Below are 16,683 nucleotides of genomic sequence, written 5' to 3' on the forward strand. Positions count from 1 at the left end.
CAAACATCTGAATCCAAATTTATGTTCAAACTTTATCTCCAGTAGCGAATGTTCCTTTCCTGCAGCTTATTGATCGAATGCTAGACTCATGTTCCATACACCAGACAACCAGCATCTCACCCTAATGACGAATTCAACCAAGGATTTTTCTAGAATCTGAAATATATCTCCAGGCTCGCTTGTTTAATCTGAAAAATAGATAAAAAAATATATTTAAAAAAGAAATAATTATATTTTTTTGTCAAATGGATATCAGATGACCAAAATAATTGTGTGTTAGATAACCCCAAAAAATGTCTGGAAAAAATTAATTGACACGAGTACAAAGACGCGCCATTGTTGAGACACATCGATACCACTTGTCTGGTTCGATATTTTCTGTTCGATACCATATATCTGATTTAATACCGTTTGTCGTATTTCCCATACGCTTTTTTTTTCTAACACAATATTTTTTGCACCGCTTTAATTAATCGATCCTGTCTTACATGTCATGCTAATATTTTAAGGTGCGAATCCTATCGATTAAATCAACACTAGTGGCAGGGAATTATGGGAAGTGTCAGATGGTGCCAGGATGCAGCAATGTGGTGGTTACAGTTGAGACACCAAGAATGCCGTGGTGTTGTAATTAAGGCCCATAGTTGGACTTGGGTCAAAGTTAGCATTCTAGCCGGAACATGAAATACGAGACGCATACAATTAATTAGAAGTTCCTTGCCACGTATAGCGACATGACAAATGATGCTATTAATGGTCAAGTAAACGGCATGACAATTGATAATATTAATGATCAGGTAAAAATTAAATTTAATTAGAACACAAACCTCGATGGTTTCAACATTTGCCAATGTGAGTTACGTTCCCATGGATTTATAGGCATTTTTTTTTTTATCGAACTGCTATTTCAATTACCAATCAAGAACCTGCATCATCATTAATGTTGGATAATCTCGCACTAATCTACATCACGTGATCGCAATATGGCTGCCGCGAGCTACCTTTACTTCCCCCACCACCCACCACTCAGCACAAAAGTTTTTATCCGGGATCTAATTAAGATTCTAGCGAGAATGAGATCAGCAGTGGAACGAACTCATCTTCAGATAATGGATGCGGCCTAAAACGGAAACTGAAACTAAATGAAACCAACGGCATGAAAATAAAGTCGGATAAATTCAAACGGATCCTGAAAATATCCAAACCATTGACATGAATTTAATTCGGATAAGTTAAAATGGGTCCTGAAGATAAATGAAATCATTGACAGTAATTCAAGTCGGATGAATTAAAACAGATAAATGAAATGATTAACAGGATTCAAATTGGATGAATGATGAATTAAAACTTAAAGAAACAATACTATTCCATTACTTCTGAAGCCAAGATGTTAATAGGATCGGTGAATATGAAAGACGCTGAGACGAGCATTTTTTTGGCTGATTGTACGGAACAATCTGTGTCTATGTATGGAACAATCTATGTGCATATGTATGGAACAATCTCTGTGTCTATGTATGGAACAATCTCTGTGTCTATGTATGGAACAATCTCTGTGTCTATGTATGGAACAATCTGTGTCTATGTATGGAACAATCTATGTGTCTATGTATGGAACAATCTATGTGTCTATGTATGGAACAATCTGTGTCTATGTATGGAACAATCTATGTGTCTATGTATGGAACAATCTCTGTGTCTATGTACGGAACAATCTATGTGTCTATGTACGGAACAATCTATGTGTCTATGTATGGAACATTCTATGTGTCTATGTATGGAACAATCTCTGTGTCTATGTATGGAACAATCTCTGTGTCTATGTACGGAACAATCTATGTGTCTATGTACGGAACAATCTATGTGTCTATGTATGGAACATTCTATGTGTCTATGTATGGAACAATCTCTGTGTCTATGTATGGAACAATCTCTGTGTCTATGTATGGAACAATCTCTGTGTCTATGTATGGAACAATCTATGTGTCTATGTATGGAACAATCTATGTGTCTATGTATGGAACAATCTATGTGTCTATGTATGGAACAATCTATGTGTCTATGTATGGAACAATCTATGTGTCTATGTATGGAACAATCTATGTGTCTATGTATGGAACAATCTATGTGTCTATGTATGGAACAATCTATGTGTCTATGTACGGAACAATCTCTGTGTCTATGTATGGAACAATCTATGTGCCTATGTACGGAACAATCTCTGTGTCTATGTATGGAACAATCTCTGTGTCTATGTACGGAACAATCTCTGTGTCTATGTATGGAACAATCTATGTGTCTATGTACGGAACAATCTCTGTGTCTATGTACGGAACAATCTATGTGTCTATGTATGGAACAATCTCTGTGTCTATGTACGGAACAATCTCTGTGTCTATGTACGGAACAATCTATGTGTCTTTGTATGGAACCATCTATGTGTCTATGTATGGAACAATCTATGTGTCTATGTACGGAACAATCTATGTGTCTATGTACGGAACAATCTATGTGCCTATGTATGGAACCATCTATGTGCCTATGTACGGAACAATCTCTGTGTCTATGTACGGAACAATCTCTGTGTCTATGTATGGAACAATCTATGTGTCTATGTACGGAACAATCTCTGTGTCTATGTACGGAACAATCTATGTGTCTATGTATGGAACAATCTCTGTGTCTATGTATGGAACAATCTATGTGTCTATGTATGGAACAATCTATGTGTCTATGTACGGAACAATCTATGTGTCTATGTACGGAACAATCTCTGTGTCTATGTACGGAACAATCTATGTGTCTATGTATGGAACCATCTATGTGTCTATGTATGGAACAATCTATGTGTCTATGTATGGAACAATCTATGTGTCTATGTACGGAACAATCTATGTGTCTATGTATGGAACAATCTATGTGTCTATGTATGGAACCATCTATGTGCCTATGTATGGAACAATCTATGTGTCTATGTATGGAACAATCTATGTGTCTATGTACGGAACAATCTATGTGTCTATTAATGTCTATGTACTGAACAATATGTGACTCTTAAGGTAGAACAATCTCTATAGCAACTATCGTTATGACGAAAGATCTTAGGGTCAGAAAACAACATGACTGACAAACATCCCCAGTACAACAATGTCTACCTCGACCATCTCTGGATTGTAATCAACCTAACCACACATTGCGTTAATTAAAACTCCGACACGGTTCAGAAAATTGATTATAAAATAAATAGGACAAAGTTATAGAGCAGCAAGTCTCTTGTTCTACGAAGGGTTTCTGCTATTAAAGTGAAAGTTAGAAAACCAATTATTTCAAGTCGGCCCGACTGGGAGTTGAAAAATAAAACGAGTCAGAGACTTTATTTATCAAATTGTGTGACAATACTGTAATGTAACAATCATGTTAACATACCAGAATTACAATTAATTATAACTAAACTAAAAGAGAAATAAAGCTGAAAATAATACTACAATTTTATAATCCAACAAATTTGGTTACAAGTACTTTTCTCTCATTAGAAAGTAAATATTTCAAAATGAAAGCACAAAAATAATTTTTGTTATTTTTTTCTCATAATTTTAAAATAAAAATGATAAATAAAATTGTTTTAATTATCATGTACGTAAATCTTCATTAATGCCGCAACATTTAAATGCATTTAAACTAATTACTTTAATTGCTAAATTTAATTGCGGTAATCAATGTAAGCATGTTTATAAAGAATCGCGTCGACGGTACTGGTAGGGGTTGGGGGGGGGGGTCTAGAATGTAAGAATATAACTCAGGGGGGGGGGGGAGGTCTAGAATGTCAGAATATAACTCACGTCCGCCCATTTTATGACGACATTAACATTTATCAGATTTTATTTTATTTGCCACTGTCCTAGTCTTTAATGGCGACAAAACTCGTCAAAAAAAGATTTAGCCCTGGAAAGAATTGATGGTCGACTTTGTTTGATTGGTTTATAATTAGCGCGTTACCTTGATGGCTTAATAAAACGAGATCCGCTGAGTCTGCATTAAATCACAATAGACGTCATATTGCCTTTGTCATAACAGAATTCCTCTGATGAAGGTATGCTTTCTTTTTTGTTAGTAATATCTTGACTCGTGACTTATTTCATTGGAGTCCCTGAGTAGCAAAGAGCTGCAGCCACACCTCTCTACCAGAATCTGTTTTGGGCAGCTCTCTTTAGTTGAGTCCATGTAAACCCAGCAGCCCTTGCTTCCACTTCTACTATTCTCCTCCAGGATTACTTAGGCCGGCCTGTGTTTCTATCCCCCTGGGTGTTATAGTCCAACGCTTGCCTCACGATATTTTCATCTTCTCAAGGCGTGCACCCCTGTCTATCAGTTGTTGCTTTAGGGAGCCGGCGTGGTAGGGTCGGTAAAGGGCAGCCAGCCGAAAAGTTCCGAGGTCGAATCCTAAGACAGAAGATGCTTTATCTAGGAGAGATAACGCTAAAATCAAACAACCGCTGTAGTTTGCTCTTGGATGGGCCAAGGCAGTGGAAGCAAATCCAAAAAGAAACGCAGTCTGAAATCGGTGTCAACGGCCCATATAGCGTACAGTATGTTGACACTTAATACTTAATTGTTTTGGAGGAAATCTCTACCAACATTATAATTAAGACGTGGTTTGCAGATTGCTGTAAGTCTTCAATGGTTATTTTGTCTGGCCATCTTATCTTAAGGATTTGACAGACGCCTATTTGTGAATTACTTTATTCTGTTGGTATTTGTCTTCGTAACTCTAGTTCTCGAAGCTGTAAAGCTTTAAGACTTTTGTTGAAGATTCTTCTGAGTTGAATGCACATTATGCCTTGTTGAAACGTTTCTCTATGTCCTCGCCTACCCCACCTCACATCCGTTTTGATAACTTTTCCTAGGAATCTGAATTTGCTTTAATAGTAATCTGGTTGCTAGAAACAACAAGTTGATTGTATTATCCATGAATTATTAACAAAGCATTTCCTGGAAAATGCTTCTGTGTTAAAGTTAATAGACACTCCCACACCCCCTCAATTACATATGTATGTATTTTTATTATATATATAAATATGTATATATATATATATATATATATATATATATATATATATATATATATATATATATATATATATATATATATATATATATATATGTATGTATAGGGGGAATACAACCCTCCTCCTATAACATATCCTTGCCTACACCACTGTCTGCTTGTAATACAATGTCTGTGTGTCGCTTTAATCTCCGCCTTAATGGAGTTTAAATCTCCACAGGGTAGACAATACCGTGCTATTTTAGACGAGATTTATTCCCCATTAGTTCGCCATCGTAACCTTGCCTTTTCAGGTGTAACAAAATTACCTTCAAAACTTGGACTGATTATACGACACATTATTGTGTGCACTGATGATAATGTAAAAATAATAGCCTGTATTTAAATCTACTTACGTTTTCCGCCTTCTATAAAACTAACATTCCGTGGTGCGTTTTATAAAGATGAACTGTCGTTCCTTAGTTTGTAAAAAAAAAGAAACTATTTTCATTACACCTATTTAATTATTTGTTTCCGTGTTTGAAAGTTATACGTCATCAAAGTTTTAAATGGAATCTCTACTAATCCTTTAATCCAAATTCGCAAGACAACCTTGCTCTAGCTCAGGCATACACCTTTGTCGCTTCATACCTGTTGTTTATCAGTGTCCGTGTTCATACATGACCTTCATAATCCTGAGGCAAAAATATTTTAATTAGCTGTCTTTCAAAAGGAGACTCCACTCCCCAACTCCTCCAAATCCCTTAAACCCAACCCTCAAACCTCTCAACCTCTTAAACTCTAACCCATCATCCCCTAATTCTCATCGCCAACTGTGGAATAATACATTATTTGTTTTTCTTGAAAAAAAATTCCAAAATATATTCTAACATTGGGGATTTAATATAAATTTCACCTTTCTGAAATAATAGCTAAATTATTATAATGAATGTCATTACAATGTACTTTATGCATGATGTGTACATAATTAGTGAGTTATTAAAGTGATCTAAAAATCGAATAAATAGATTCTAGATATATTAGTTGTGCTGATGAGACCATGTACTAAGATCCCTGTGTTATTGGGAAACCAAGCCTTCAAACATTGGAGAGCTTGATGGAAGGGGAAGTAATCCATACATGCACTTTTCTGTCGTCTACCGTCAAGGGATCACGAGGGGCGTTTGTTGTTCAGTTTTAATTATAGGAATATTTTTTTTTAATAGACTTGAATTTTGCTTGTTTTTGAAGTTTGTGGTTTCGTCTATTTTTAGTATCGTGTTTTGTTTGCTAGAATTTAAAATTGTAAACACTAAGCACATAGTGTTTAGATGAACACCCGCGACTATAACTAAATGGCCGACACTTATTTGAGATACTACATTTTCGTAATTTTTTGTCATGGAACCGCCTGTGGACTACAGGCAAGTTGGATGTATGTCTGTTTTGTCCACACATTGCAAATATTTTACCAGCTGTCTATAACAATTGGTCATTGATCCATGAGCTGGTCTAGGTTTTCTCTACTGGGAACCCCTGCAACTAAACAGGCGACCCCTACTACGACACAGGCTACCCCCACCACCACACTTGCTACCACCACCACCACACTGGCTACCACTACTACCACACAGGCTACCCCCACCACCACACTGGCTACCACTACTACCACACTGGCTACCCCCAACACCACACTGGCTACCCCCACCACCACACTGGCTACCTCTACAACCACACAGGCTACCATTGCTACCACATTGGCTAGCCCCAGCCACCTCAGTGGCTATCCCCACCACCACACTGGCTACCCCCAACACCACAGGGTCTACCCCTACTACCACAATGATCCATAACCACTCTAACCAATTAAAGCTCTAGCCTAACTCAAAGAAATCCACTCGCCCCCAACTTCTTGAGTTGTCCCTAACAGTGTGAGTTAGTCACGTGATCCCGTGATCAAAGCGAAAGTAGATAATGAAGGGAAATCCCCGCTATATTAACCTACATGCCCGTGACGTTCTCCCCTCCATCATCAAACGTCGAACCATTCAAACACCAATTACCGTCTTGTGTGTCGACGGCTAATTAATTACAATTAGACCAGTAACAGATCACTGGCTCCCTATAGAACCGGTCTCAGAAAACAGTCAGTGATAGAATTCTCCTCCATTGATCTCTGGCGCGGGGCATCGCCTCCTTGATTGTTCAAAGTAATTTAGCTAGTAGCCCCGTTGTCGGATGGCTAATTTAGCCAGTGGCCCCGTTGTCGAGATGTTAATTTAGCTAGTGGCTCTGTTGTCGGTTGGCTAATTTAGCTAGTGGCCCCGTTGTCGAGATGTAAATTTAGCTAGTGGCCCCGTTGTCACGTGGCTAATTTAGCTAGTGGCTATGTTGTCGAGATGTTAATTTAGCCCGGGACGTTTTTCTATCATCTAACAGAGCTTAACAACAGTGCTAACGCGAGGAGCAGCTGAGCTAAGAGACAGAGCTTAGCTTGAGTTGTAACAGAGCTTAACTTGAGCTGTAACCTAGCGTAAGAGACCAAACTAGAAAAGATAAGTCCAGATTTGAGAACACCAAAAGGACCAATCTAAACGCAACTATTACCACATAAACATAGCTTCTGCAAGTTCAGGGGTTATGTTTTAGTTTGAGGTCGGCTTCATCTTCCCATACGGGGAAAACATTTTCCACTCGTAAGACATGCTCACTCATCTTTTATATCTTTACTGTTATGTCATTTCAATAAATATTTCTGCACGTAGCGTCAAAATATCTATGTTAATACACTTTTCAAGGTCTAAAGACTTGTGTTTATAGATCTTTCATAGGTTAAAAACGTATGTTAATACACATTCCTAGGTCTAAAGGCTTGCATTTATAGATCTTTCTTTAATCTAAAGACTTAAAACTCCTACAATCCTAGGGACTTTACCTTAATGGGTTGACCTTAAATAACCATGCCCTTTAATCCACTGTAATCCCATAGAACATCGCCTAAGACGTGGATGATTAAAAAAAAATCAGGAGTAAACATCCAGTTTTTAAAAAAATAAATCGCCTTTATTCCTTGTTTTGTGGCAATCAGATATCGACCCACCTAATGAGGTAGGACGGACATAAATGGCCACGGATTTATATCACTTGGAAGATACTCTAGGATGGACTTTTAGATTGATCGATGTCAGATATAAGGGTCTATTTTTAATTTAAAATGTTATATGTATCGTCTCCATGTCAATTTGCTTCCTACATATTTATGTGCAGGGGAAACCGCCGCGTCGTTAATAACAAAATTAAGTCATGTCCCATAACTCTTGTTGTCGCGTTTTGCCAAGTTCCGTAACATTCCTTATGTAAAGTTCCCTAACTCTTGAAATATATTTTAACACATTTAAGCAATACAGGTATGGGTAACGGGATGACAAATAATTATGACAGGAAAGAGGGGAGAGGGAGGGGGGAATGTTTCCGGAAGATTTGTCAAGGAGCTAATTAACATGACGTGTTGACGTCAAACGCTAATTATAGTAACAGTCAGTGAACCGTGCGGTAAGTTTATGCAGGAGTGGATGTCAGTGCGGGACATGTCATCAGACGCTGCCATGTCATGTCATCCCACTACACATCCCATGCCATGTCATATCACCCCACTACACACCCCATGCCATGTCATGTCACCCCACCACACTCCCCATGCCCCGACTGTCATCCCACTACACACCCCATGCCATGTCATGTCATCCCACTACACACCCCATGCCATGTCATGTCATCCCACTACACACCCCATGCCATGTCATGTCATCCCACTACACACCCCATGCCATGTCATGTCATCCCACTACACACCCCCTGCCTCGACCGAGATTTACCCCAGCGAACAGCGAAAATAAACCAGACCTCTAATACTTGTAGGTAAACACTCTACATGCTGGCGTCGTTTGTAAATATGTTTACTGCTATTTATAAACAACAACATGGAACCTTTTTAAAAATATTTTAAAGACTCTAAAAACAAGAGATAATGTTATGGTAAATCATAACAGAATTAAAGGATTATACAAAAAAGTCATTTGCTTATGGCCAGTGTAAATCACTTACATAATTTACAAGTAGGGTGACGTTTCGAGGTTTGATTGCTTTTCAAAATAAAAGATATATTTTCAGTAACATTTTTCACCACCCCTATCTCCCATCAAAATTTGGCCCTCCCCCCATTTAAGATTTGTGGGGGAAAAATTCGTTAACATTTGTAACATTTCTTTTATTCAATAACACATTCAACACTTACATTATAAGAATTCCACTTGAATATTTTAAAACAAATAAAACCGTTACATCGGTTTAATCTAATACAAAATCAACAGAACTACTGAAACTTATCGTCGGTATATAAATTTTAACCAAGACTTTGTGTGCCCTATTTGTCTCCCTTTTTCTTAGTCCCCAAAAATGGCGTTACAGTAATAAATTGTTTCCTGTTTTGGATGTTCTGATATTTCTATGTTCGTCTAGTGGTGAACATAACTTGGTATCCCCAGTAATGTGCTTGGACTTTGCCTCTATTTAGATGCCTGTATATTGATGCGCTTAGCTTGAAGCCCGTAAATTGATGCCCTTAGCTTGATGCCCGTAACCTGTTGCCTTATGCGTGGTGCTTGCAAACCCAACCAAACTGGACAGAAGTATATGGGTCACTTAAGCTCTGGGCCCTGCTGTCACGTGTGTGTGGTGCAGCCATACAGCTGACGATCAACAAAGCTCGATTGAATACAAAAAATTGCAACTACCAACTCGCTGAACAACTTCTGAGAAAAAATTACACCAGCAGTCAGACTTGCATTAAAAAATCGATGTTTTCCGTTTGAACACTGTGTATCAATGTATCTTCATTACGAAGGTTGTTACAGTTGTAATTTGATTCGTTTCTTTGACGGGAAACGCATTACTGCAGGGAAATTTGGTATTAAAATATAACGCGCATGCGCCGTCAGCTGATCTCAAACTACAGGCACGGCTCTTCCTTTTAAAAAAAATATTCATAAAATACCCCCCCCCCCCACCTCTCCCAGCATTGAGAAAATGTGTTTTGAAAAGTAATTTAGAGTCGCTATAGTTTTGATATCGTTACTCAACAAGACGACTGTCGTAAAAGTTGCCGAAATCGAGATTATAACATGAACAAGATCGGTGTCAAATTGATAGTCGCAAGGACAGATGGACCGCAGTTTAGTGGCTATCGTAACACTAGCTGAGGTGGTTAGAGATGGGGTGGGGGGGGGGGGCGTAGGTGGATTGAGATCAGATACAATATCTTAATATCGGAGTTAGGTAATGTAAAACACTTTTATTTTATAACAGACAATATCTAAAAGAATAAATCTACAGTTTGCATTGCAAGGCACGCATACACAACACATGATATTGGTAATTGGAATTATTATATAAGACGTAAATTTTGAGAGATTTATTGTGGGCTGTCGAGGATGGTCGCACTTAAAATTTCCGGGCGGGCACTGGTTAATTAAAGTACGTATTTTCAATATATTTCTATACAAATTACATTTTTTCTATTTCATCAGAGATAAGGCTTTGAGTTGGAAGGGGGGGGGGGGTGGCGGTAGACATCCCTAAAAGAATCTTTTTACACATATCTCAATGCTTTACGTATGCACATCGTTTTAAGTGCATGATGACGCTGGGTATGCGCGAGCGTGTGTATAGGAAGGGGGGGGGCGCATAGCCCGTCCGCCCCTCGCCTAGATCCGCCACTATGAAACTGATTGCTAGCGACGACGAAGATGTGTTGGTAAATAAAAAAACAAAAACAAATCAGAATGAGTGGACCACTGGTGGAGCAGGATGAATGTGTTGACGAATATTTTAAATCATATTATGCAAAACGTTATTTTTAACCATATGTCACTTTAGCAGATAGTAGAGCAGTAGATTGTGGTACATTGTGTCAGGTCCATCCCCTCTCATCTTGTGATTTATGGTGTGATAGCCCCATTGTGACGTTAGGCTTACAAACATACCTGCGTTTAGGGCCTATCGTATAATGACAACAAAACACGTCATTTTTTCGCGCGCTACTCTAGATGCAGACGGAAAATGTCAGGTGTAGCTATATTTACATTTAGTTAATGAAATCGGCAAAAATGAGCAGACAAATCTAATTTCTGCCGAGATAAAAATACCATTTTTTTTTAGATTCACAATGTTTATTTTAAAATCCATTCAGGCCTGACGGTGAAGAGGGCCAATGAAGTATGAGTTCTTTTATTTTTGTCACCATGACGTATGAAGGAGTAAAGTGGTCAGTTTTATGTCCAGCTGTGTTAATTTTCGTGAGTCTGGTACCCACCCGAGATCTGAACGAGACAAACGGGTTAGCAGTCAAGAGCGCTACCACGCCACCCCGCCGTCCCATGTGGTACGAAGAATTATCTTTGTACCTATTTTAATTTCATTAATTTGTCTGTCTAGTAGCATAAGAAATCTGCGACATTTTTTTCTAAATTATAAAATATATAAAGTTGTCCAGTCTATTGGTCTAAAGGGGATAAAACGAGCTATTTTTAAATAATTAAAAAAAAAATTAAAACCGGAGGCGTATAGCGAAATGAGAAAGACATTTTAATTTCCTGACTGGCCAGCTAATTAAATCCAATGAATTACCGGCCAATTAAATTTCACGAATTAGCAATACAAATTAAAAAACTGGAGCATTATGTCATATTGTCGTGAATTTTTGCCTCTAGCTTTTCTGGGTTTTCTAATTCGATAAATTTGGGATTTAAATAAAAACCTCAATGTCTAATCTCTAATATTCTAAAAGCTTCATTAAAAAAATATTTAAAGTTTAGTTTAAAATTTGGGCATGTAGAAAATATTTGAAAATTTGCTGTGGTTAACAGGTTTTGCTTTAATTTCTTGCCAAACGCAATAAATAAAATCACTTTTACAGCCGATCTTACCAACCTCCGCACCCCCTCACCCCACCCATCATTATCTCCACGCTTCACCGACTGTGTTGGGAGACAAGCTGAGCTATTTTGTGACTTAAAAAAAAACTTTGAAGAACTGGACCAAGTGTAACACTGTTTACATTTTATTATGTGCTAATTTAATTTTTTTTTCTTAAAGATCTGCAAATTAATGTAGAAATAGTTTTTTTCTATTCAAGTTCGTTTTTAAAAAACATGTTAATTCATTTTGTTTTGTTTTTACCAGCATCTAATTAATTGGTCCTTAAGCTTTTGGGGGGGGGGGGGGGTACTAATCCCCACCAGTTTCGTGCGCGCATTCACCGAACACTTCTAAATGATTCTATTGTCCGCACTGACCAAATCCGATCGTGCGACAAATGAGTCGGTTGGGATTCTTGACTTCCACCGAACCCATGAGACTGACTCACCGAACCCTTGGGGCTCGATCGAACCCAGATTAAGGACTACTGATTTAATTAAGAGTGACAAAGCCGTTAAAATTTCAAGTTTTTTTTATTTTATTTTAATTAATTATTTTTGTTTTTTACTAGGATCTAATTAAACGAGTAATTAAATTAGTAATTTATTTGCTAAGCTATTATCCCTTAAGCCTTAATAATTGTCGAATAACCTTTAAGATATTAATAATACATTGTCTAAAATAGGCCTACTTGGCTATTACTAAGGCGATAAAATTAATAGTTAATAAGTAGACCTATACCTAATATTATATTAGTTAATTGGCTATTGTAATTTTTGACCGACTTAAAAATATTAGTTAAACATTGATAATTAATTAATTGGTTTAAATATTTAAACGTACACACTTACCTCAGCAAATTTTAAAACGTTATACCATCGTGGTATTAAAAGGTCTACGCATGCGCGAAATGTTACTTAATTGTGGCAAACAAAAAAAAACAGAATCACCTGCTTTGTTTTGTACAGGTGGGCAGAGGCAGGTAGTGTCCAGAGACTGGTCAGGTTGATAGGCCAGGTTGGTCCTCTTTAACGGCTCACATCCAGCAGACGACGCGCACGTCACGTGCTCAGCCGGCAGCCAATCACCAGGTTCCATAACCCACCAAGGGAAATCATTACCCAATTCCTGACATATAACTTTCAAGTTCCTTAATTAAAAACTCAATCACAAGGGAGACGACTGCGTCATTTTGTTGCCGTAAATTAAAAACCGTCAGTTTAAAACCTGGCGTTTTATTTCGTCTATTAAAATTATTTTTGTTTACTAGTAATCAAATCGTTTTTAATTATCTTAAAAGTACATCTACGATAATCAATCGAGAAAATTTTACCAATAAAAATTTGAAGGATTTCTCCAACTTGTATTTAAAGATCTAGGTTAATTACGTAGACCTACATAAAATAATAATATCTAGTGAGTGTTAATTGATGGTCGCCAATTGATGCAACTTTGAAATTTAAAAAGATAATGTAAAACAAAATCAACACAGCAGGGTGGCTATTATTTAGGCTTTTAATTTCCCTTTAAACCAGGATTTAATTATACCTTAAGTATAAGCCTGAAGCTGGCTCTATAAATTATTACAGAAAAGGTCTGTGGCAAGCAGATATAAAGGCAAGCAGAAAGACAAACACAGACATTTTTTTTAATGTTGTAATTCAAAAATATTATAACAGAAATTTTAATTTATTTTTACTAATCACAACGTCATCTTGATTACCATTCGTTTGTTGTCTGTTAATTAAACATTAAATGGGAAATTAATTAACTCTAATTAATTAGTTGTACAAAGTCTGAAAATAGGATCCCGGGCACATATTTAAACACAAAGATAAATTATTTTCTAGATCTGTCAGTGCGCCGTTTACAGGTCGAAAGGTCATTTTAAAACTGTTAGTAGGTCAGGGAGCTGTGGCTTCTTCACAGGTATGTCACCAATCTTCACAGGTAGGTCGCCAATCTTCACAGTAGGTCGCCAATCTTCACAGTAGGTCGCCAATCTTCACAGTAGGTCGCCAATCTTCACAGGTAGGCAATCTTCACAGTAGGTCACCAATCTTCACAGGTAGGTCGCCAATCTTTACAGGTAGGTCACCAATCTTCAAATGTAGGTCACAAATCTTCACATGTAGGTCACCAATCTTTACAGGTAGGTCACCAATCTTTACAGGTAGGTCACCAATCTTTACATGTAGGTCACACATCTTCACATGTAGGTCACAAATCTTCACATGTAGGTCACCAATCTTTACAGGTAGGTCACCAATCTTTACAGGTAGGTCACCAATCTTTACATGTAGGTCACAAATCTTCACATGTAGGTCACAAATCTTCACATGTAGGTCACCAATCTTTACAGGTAGGTCACCAATCTTTACAGGTAGGTCACCACTCTTTACATGTAGGTCACAAATCTTCACATGTATGTCACCAATCTTTACAGGTAGGTCACCAATCTTCATAGGTAGGTCGCCAATCTTCACATGTAGGTCACAAATCTTCACATGTAGCCAATCTTCACATGTAGGTCACCAATCTTCACAGGGAGGTCGCCAATCTTCACAGGTAGGTCACAAATCTTCATAGGTAGGTCACCAACCTTCACAGGTAGGTCATCAATCTTCACAGGTAGGTTGCCAATTTTCACAGGTAGGTCACCAATCTTCACAGGTAGGTCACCAATCTTCTCAGTAGGTCGCCAATCTTCACCTGTAGGTCGCCATTCTTCACAGTAGGTCGCCAATCAAAGGATTGTAATTCGTACGGTCAGCATTATCCCAGTCTTTGTTATAAAACTGCCGTACGTTTATTTCCGGTGTGAAGAACTGGCCGTTGAAAGCTAGGTCTTATCGAATACGTCACACCCCATTTAAGACCGAATCACATTCTGAGTCAACTGGCGCTTGCAAACCCTCACAAATAAACTTCATCACAGATAGATTACCATGTAGTGAGTGGACAAATTATATAGCCTCATGATCAGATTTTCGATCGGAGGAAGACCTTGGTGTAATGCAAGAAAAAATTGGAGATCTGTGTAATCAGGTGAACTATTTCTAACAACAAAAGATCCGTTCTCGGGTCCCCTCTGAGATTTTAAACTAATTATTTTTTTAAACTAATTTTTGTTATGGTTTACATTACATCGAAAAGTTAAAATTATGTCTTGGAAATCAATGCGGATACGAAGTGGAATGATTCAGATATCGACTGCGCGCTCCGTATTTGGTTTTGTGGCTTCAATCGTTAATTTATTTCGTTCTGAAATTAGTCCAAATGGTTCGTCGTCTATGTACATTTTGGTACAACATTGGTTTATATAGTTTTCCTGTTTAGCATATTTGGTTCAGACAAATGTCCGTTTGGTTTTGCAATAATAATTTGTCCGTTCCTTTTCCCAATTTTCTCTATTCGGTTTGCTATTTGTCCATTCGGTTTGCTATTTGTCCATTCGGTTTGCTACTTGTCCATTCGGTTTGCTACTTGTCCATTCGGTTTGCTATTTGTCCATTCGGTTTGCTATTTGTCCATTCGGTTTGCTACTTGTCCATTCGGTTTGCTATTTGTCCATTCGGTTTGCTATTTGTCCATTTCGGTTTGCTATTTGTCCATTCGGTTTGCTATTTGTCCATTTCGGTTTGCTATTTGTCCATTCGGTTTGCTATTTGTCCATTTGGTTTGCTATTTGTCCATTTCGGTTTGCTATTTGTCAATTCGGTTGCTAGCCCGAAGATCTCGAGTTCGAATCTAGTTCCGGACTGGGGACGTCCCTGAGTCTATCCAGCTCTTATCGGTACCTGACTCACGCTGGGGAGAGTATAGACATCTGAGCATAGTGCTGACCACACTATCCTTTCTAATACCGATGTGAAGATACACATGAACTCTACTTCATCTGCCCTATGCATCTTTAGGACTGAAATGGAGGCTTTACTTGTCCATTCCGTTTCCGGATTTCGTCCATTTGGATTTTCCGGATTTCGTCCGTTTGTCTAGAAGAGCGAGTGATAATATTTAGAGTGATCTCCTTTGTTTCTTTTTCAAACATTTTATGAATATGAGAAAAAAAATTGTACATCTATTCGGAATGTGTGGAATAACCTCCACGCTTATTCGGAATATGAGCAAAAAATTGTACATCTATTCGGAATATGAGCAAAAAAATTGTACATCTATTCGGAATATGAGCAAAAAATTGTACATCTATTCGGAATATGTGGAATAACCTCCACGCTTATTCGGAATATGAGCAAAAAATTGTACATCTATTCGGAATATGTGGAATAACCTCCACGCTTATTCGGAATATTTGCTTGGACGTCTACACCAGACGCTAGAGAACATTTGTTATTTTAAAAATTCAGTAGGCCCCTATTAAAGGTTTGAAAAGGGGGTGCATTATTTGTGTTAGCCGGCTCATTAAAGACAGAGCATTGATTACACACCACACTGCAAGAGCCATCAAACAGCAGCAGACAAACACAGACGGGATTCACGTTTTTCACGGTGCCACTCTATTCTAAATGTAAGCAGAGCAGTAAAAAAAAAACTGGACAAACAAAAAACTCGTCTCATGATATCACGTGATCACATCGAGAGTGAAATCAAATATCAGAAGGAAGGCTTCAGTAGAAATTAGCCCATAGCACAGTGATCCACGA

The sequence above is a fragment of the Physella acuta genome, unplaced genomic scaffold, assembly GCF_028476545.2.
Source record: "Physella acuta isolate Inbredline_101_S28 unplaced genomic scaffold, ASM2847654v3 ptg000434l, whole genome shotgun sequence".
Classification (NCBI taxonomy): Eukaryota; Metazoa; Mollusca; class Gastropoda; family Physidae; genus Physella; species Physella acuta.